Source organism: Arachis ipaensis, chromosome B03 (assembly GCF_000816755.2).
Source record: "Arachis ipaensis cultivar K30076 chromosome B03, Araip1.1, whole genome shotgun sequence".
Classification (NCBI taxonomy): domain Eukaryota; kingdom Viridiplantae; phylum Streptophyta; class Magnoliopsida; order Fabales; family Fabaceae; genus Arachis; species Arachis ipaensis.
This window is the reverse complement of record NC_029787.2, coordinates 10,786,811-10,793,147: the sequence shown is the minus strand read 5'-3', so window position 1 is coordinate 10,793,147 and position 6,337 is coordinate 10,786,811. Positions and strand designations below refer to the sequence as shown.

At 36.3% G+C, this 6,337-nt stretch overlaps 1 long non-coding RNA gene across 1 annotated transcript; it reads right to left on the bottom strand.

Moving 5' to 3' along the window:
* Positions 566-3,243, bottom strand: LOC107634170. The gene is made up of 3 exons (XR_002358349.1): positions 3,197-3,243; positions 3,051-3,104; positions 566-597 (listed from the first exon to the last, which is right to left on the bottom strand). It is a non-coding gene; the product is annotated as an uncharacterized LOC107634170 (long non-coding RNA).

The window sequence follows — 6,337 nt, the reverse complement described above, 5'->3', positions numbered from 1 at the left end:
TCTTTATGAACAAATAAATTTTATCTAACATATACACATGAGCATTTTTGTAAATTAACTCTACGGTTATCTGTAACACCCTACCACGTAGAGTTTTACACCTAAGATGTAAGATAGAGGTGGTGTAGTATTACGACCTCTAAAATAAAATATATATTAATACATAACAAAGGATAATATATACTAGGAGCCTTGAAAAATGGGTAAAACAAAATCGCAAAAATAAAAAGCGCAACGCTCAAGGAATAGGAATACTTGCGTGCTAAGAAACCTTAATAGGAAATAATAAAGATAAGTAAGAGAGTAAAGGAAAGCCAAGGAAATAGCATAACTAGCCCTTGATTCAGCCTGCGAAGCTAAGGCTGGCCAAAGGATTTAAATATACATATAAACATACATAAGTATCCCAAAATACACCAAAATACCAAATAAACTCCTATCTCTCCCTCAACCTCTAAGAGGAGCAGCATACGCAAGTTACTTGGAGAGTAAGCTAAATACATATATACAAATATACAAACAGAAATCCAAAATACACTCAAGAACTACTTCGCTTCAAGGATCTAGACGCCTAACGAGGAGCCTCTCGACCTGCATCTGAAAAGCAGCAACACAGTATGGAAGTTCTCAGCATAGTAAAAGTGCCACGCGTATAATAAATAAGGTCCTGAGAATGCTATAGGCAATCCTAGAACTCCGTTACTCAATTATCCAACTTAATTACTAAACAGAAGCCATAAACAGGGGTAGGTATTCTATCTCTGCCTAACTTACTCAATTTCAAACCTATCATAACACCAAACCATTTCACCTTTTCCTCCATCCCTCCATCACCCATAATGCAACAGAAACAAACAACCACACAAATTCACGCACAAGTAATGAGCAGATAGTGCAAGTAGCAAGTATAACAAGAAGCAAGAGGTATGTAATCAATTAGGCATTCCCAATTAAGGCATAGCAAACAAAGCACACATATGCATATGATGAATGTCTATCCTACTGGCCGTGAGCTCACGTGTCGGTTATTTTGCCAGAACCCAACACATCTGGTAGCTAACCCAGACATTGGTCTCTAGGTTGCGCATCTCCAGGAGGATCATAAACGAAGGAGAGTGCCTTTCCACATCGAAGGAGTGTGCCTTTCCACCTTCTCCTGGAGGATATACGAAGGAGAGTGCCTTTCCACATCGAAGGAGTGTGCCTTTTCACCTTGCAATCAGAGAAGAACGTGGGGGATACGATATGAAGGAGAGTGTCTTTCCACATTTCCCACATCCACATCACGACAAGAAAAGAACTTCCACTCTCAACTTGCCATCTGAACATATGTTCAAATTAATTACACAAGCGGGATTATATCCAGACCTTGCCATTCCGACCATCTCGGCTAGGGGTGGCAATATGTACCCTACTTGCGGGTATCCAATCTGACCCCACCCGATCAAGTAAGGTTGCCAACCCGATCCGCAGCGGGTAGGGTAGGGTGCAGGTAGGGTTCTCGTGCGGGTCGGGTAGGTACGGGTTGAGCCTCAACCCTACCCGACCAACCCGCACTCTATATATATTTATGTTATATACTTATATAAAAATATGTTTTAAGTGGATGTTGAATCAAAGACCTCTCACTAAATGCAAAAGATCCTTAACCACTAAAAAAAAATCATTAATTGATAATTTAATATTTTTTTACATAAAAATCAGTTCTATTTTAAATTATCATCAAGTTATATAATAATGTTGTATATTTTTTGTAACCCACGGGTAGGGTCGGGTACCCGCGGGTTAAGAGCGGGTAGGGTTAGGGTTGGATCCAAACCCTACCCTACCCTACCCATTGCCACCCCTAATCTCGGCCACACACAATCATCCTAAATCTCATCATTTATCACATCACGTTTTTACATTCATTCTTTATAACCATATCGACGTATATTTATTCAGCTTCACACCATTTCCCTCACAATTCATCTTGTTCACCCCTTTTCTTCATTCCCAAGTTATCTCATTGTCCTAGCTTCTTTTATCCACTGGACCTAAAACCATACTTTAAGCCTTAAGGGAAGAAAATGGAGGTTTAGAAGTGGAAAATTGGTTTAAAAATAGTCAAAACCGGTTTCTGCAGCAGGCAGCATCCACGCGTACGCGTGAGTCATGTGTACGCGTGAATATGCACACACGCGTACGCATGCTTCTCGTGCATGCGTCGCCAAAATTCCACTTCACGCGTACACGTGAGCCACGCGCACGCGTGGATGGGCGTTCCTTCAAAAAAATGGGCAGAATGCCCAGAAAGCTTGCTGCATCCAGTTTAGCCATCCTAAACATAGATTCATACACCAGATTTTCAACGTCCATAACTTTCTTTAAAAAATTCCATTTTTCACAAAATTGATATCAATCAAAAGCTCTTTAAAACCATCTTTTATTTGCAACAAATCACAACTCAATCCAAAATTTGAGTAGAAAATTATGGACCTTCAAAATTCACCCAAAATCACTTTTTACCCAAACACTTCCAAACCTCATTTTCACCATATTCATAATTCCTTACGTATAAAACATGCATATTGCTAACCTCTCCATTCCCAACTCATCAACAACCACTTCAAGTTACCTTTAACCATCATAAGCAAGTCCAAGAGTATAAAATTAATAACCTCATAATTCCATTATATGTTCATCAACAATTTATTCCAACAACATTACAAAAATACTCATTAAATGCAATTAACAATTCAACTTATCCTATGGTTCCTCTAACCTAAGTTTTCACAACACCGTAAATATTAGACGTGCGAAACTTAAACTATACCTTGACCGATCACTTAGTTTCACCCAAGGCAGCCTCACAACACAAAACACAGCCCCTCCAAGCTCAATTAAAACAGCCCTAAACCAAGCTTTGATCACCAACAAGCCTTCAAATACTCCCAATTCAATTCCAATGCATATATACCCACTTAATCTACACCTAATTCATATACATGTTCCAATTTCACTTTTTCCATTATAAATACAAGATTGAGCTAGGGTTAAGGTGTTCTTACCATACCCATATGCTCCATAGCTTGAGCCCATAAGTTCCGGAAGCTAACTTGAACCTAAAACACAAAATTGGACAAGATTTCACTATAGAATTTTAATTTCACCAAAGAAAGGGGAATAGAGATTCTGAATCAAATATAAGGCTTACCAGTGAAATTGTTCGGATAGAAAGGTAGAGCTCGATGCACTGGATGCGTGGCCGCAAACAGTGCGGCGATCGGAGCTCAAACGAGGAAGATACGGTGGTTTGAAGCTTGGATGAGGGTTAGGGATCTCCTCCTCTCCCCAATCTGTTTTCAGCACTGTTGATGCTGAAATGGGGAAGAAGAGCTTCTGTCCCTCTTTTAAGTCATGGTCCGGTTTGGGCCCCAATTCAACCGGTTTGGTTCTTTCGGTCTGATTTTGGGCTAAATTTTTTCGAAATTAGTATCAAAATTCTCGTATTGGCGAGTTCTATCCTATTTTGATATTAGTTTCACATATTTAATTTTTCTAATTAAAATTCGAATTATTGACTAATTATTTATCGATTTTAGCGGGGTTTACATCCGAAATTAGTATCAAAATTCTCGTTTTGGCGAGCTCTATCCTATTTTGATATTAGTTTTGCATATTTAATTTTCCTAATTAAAATTTGAATTATTGACTAATTATTTATCAATTTTAGCGGGGTTTACATTATCTAATATGTCTCATTGAAAATATGACCCGAAAAAATATTAAGTAGTTAATTATATAATTAAAATTGAGATAAGAGGGTTTAAATTGAGTTAAAAATTTAAATATCATAATTTAAAAATTTACATATAAAACTTGTTTTAAGAAAATAAATTGGAGCGCGAAAATATAATTAATCATAGAAGAACGTGTGTATGAGCGTCGTAATGAATTGTATATGCTTAAGTCTATCTGGTATTGCGTATGAGAAAAATAAAAATATAAAAATAACCAAAAAAATTTAGAATACAAACAGAAACACTTATCTTTAAAATTTGGCTCTAGGTAGAGCCAATAGACAAAAGGACAAAAATACCCTTTGCTTATTGAGTGAGAAAAGTGACTCCATTCTTGTTTTCATTCATTCATCCAAAGTGAGAGAGGGGTCGAGATTGAAAAAAGAGAAAAGAGAAAAACCACAAACTAAAATACTATTCAACTTGAACTTCGAATCCACTTTTTTCACAAACTGGAGCTTCGATCGACGATCCGTTTGTGACTACGCGTTCCTCTCAATTCCCCCTCTATATAATTTTTGCAGGGTATAATTGTGAGAACTTAATCCCATTTCTTCATTTTTCTCGGTTTTTATATTTTGGGTATGTGGGTGTTGAAAATTGTGATTTTTATATTTTAGAGGAAATTCAAGCTCAATTTCTGATGGAATTTTGACCCATGTTCATATGGAATAAAATAAGAAAACTCTCTCTCTATGTTTTCTTAATTTGTGTGAAAATCCTAGTATGAACAATGTAAAATTTGGATGTAATTATATTAAATAGAGTTGTTTAAGTGCTTGGGTTGGTTGATAACTTGATGTTGAGTAAAGCTTGTATATTGATGCTTGAATTTGTTGGAGAGAAAGGACCCATGAGGTTGGAACCGCCGTCAATTAAGGTACGGGTTTTGCTTTGGATAATCACTATATAATGCTATGTAAAGACCTAGGCTTGTTGACTTAAGATATGATTGAATTGATAATTATTGATGATAATGGTTTAGTATGAATATGTAGTATTAAATGATTATTGATTTGAATGAAAATGACCAGAAACCTTAAGTGAGTGAATTTCTAATACTTGATATATATATATATATATAACTCCAATTTCCACAATCATACCACAACACAACAATATATATAATTGAATGTGGGGTGAATATTGTTGTTTGGTTTGGAGTGTGAGAATGAAGATGGATTATTGTTGAGTTGTATGTTGTCTATTATTGATAATGATATTGACGAGGATTATAGCCTAAACTTGATGAGAGTGGAATGTTTAATGATGAGAATTGTTGATTTTTGGGTTTTGAATGAAAAATTATATAACTTTGAGATAAAGATTGATGTTTAGCGAATTAGTGAATATAGAATTAGATAGAGTTAAAAATAAAATGAATGGTTATGGTTTAGGCTTGCTTTTGGTTAAGAATGGTTGCTAAAAAATTGGTTTTTGAAATGTGGGGTTTTGCCTTGGTGGTGTAAAAAATTCTGCACTCGCAGATTTTTGGTCAATTTTGGAGGGTTATAATTTAGCGCTCAGAACTTGAAAATGAATGAAGTTTATCTTGAAATTAAACTAGGAATATATAATTTAAGACCGTCAAAGAATGGAGGAAAAATAATTTTTGTAGAAAAAGTTATGGGTGTTTGAAAACTGGTGGTTAAAATTAAATTATGCAGATTCTGCAGAATTAGTGGCCGAACCAGGTTTCCTGCGTACGTATCTATGTTGCGTACGCATCATTACACTTTTGTGCGTATGTATGATGCCTGCATACACACCATTCACGCACCCTTAAGGAACCGAGATAGGTTCCGTGCGTACGTACGAAGCCTGTGTACGCACCATTTGTTGTTTTTACTTTTTACTGAAAATGTTGTTTTGAATCGTTAAGCTTTTCTGGCGAGTTTGTATCCCCCTGTAACTTTCGTTTGAAGTCTGATAACTACTTTAAAGGCTTTGCATATGTTGGGGTGGATATAATGAATAGTATTGAATCATTTTCCGATAAAAACTTGTTAAATGAGATATAAATATTGTGGAGACGGTGGTTTGTTCCGTCTGTGGTGAGGATGGTGCCACGGTGGTTTTGTTCCACTCACGGGTTGATGATCCAAGATGGTCCAAGATGGCAAAATTATTGACATCCCGAGAAAATGATGTAGTTTGACACTCGTAATTTCGTTTGAACTTTTTCTTTTCGAACTGTTTTCCTTATCGGCCCGATATGATGCCCTTGATATGTAATTATGAACAATACTTTGTTGTGGTTGGGCCGATGCGATGCCCTTTTGTACTACTATTTTAACGATTTAAACTCTTAGAATCTTCGCATTATTTTGGTTGCTTTTCATATGTTTCATATCTCGCTTGGCCAGCAACTTATAATTCAATGGATATCCGCATGTTGTTGCATTATGGTTTTCAGGGTGATCAGTCCCGGGAAACCATCCTTGTATCTTGATAACATGCATGAACAAATCAAAGTAAAAATAAATTGATATCAACACGCAATCACTTTTCAATAATGGGCCTCGTTAAAACCCTTTGTCGTCGTCTCACTCTGA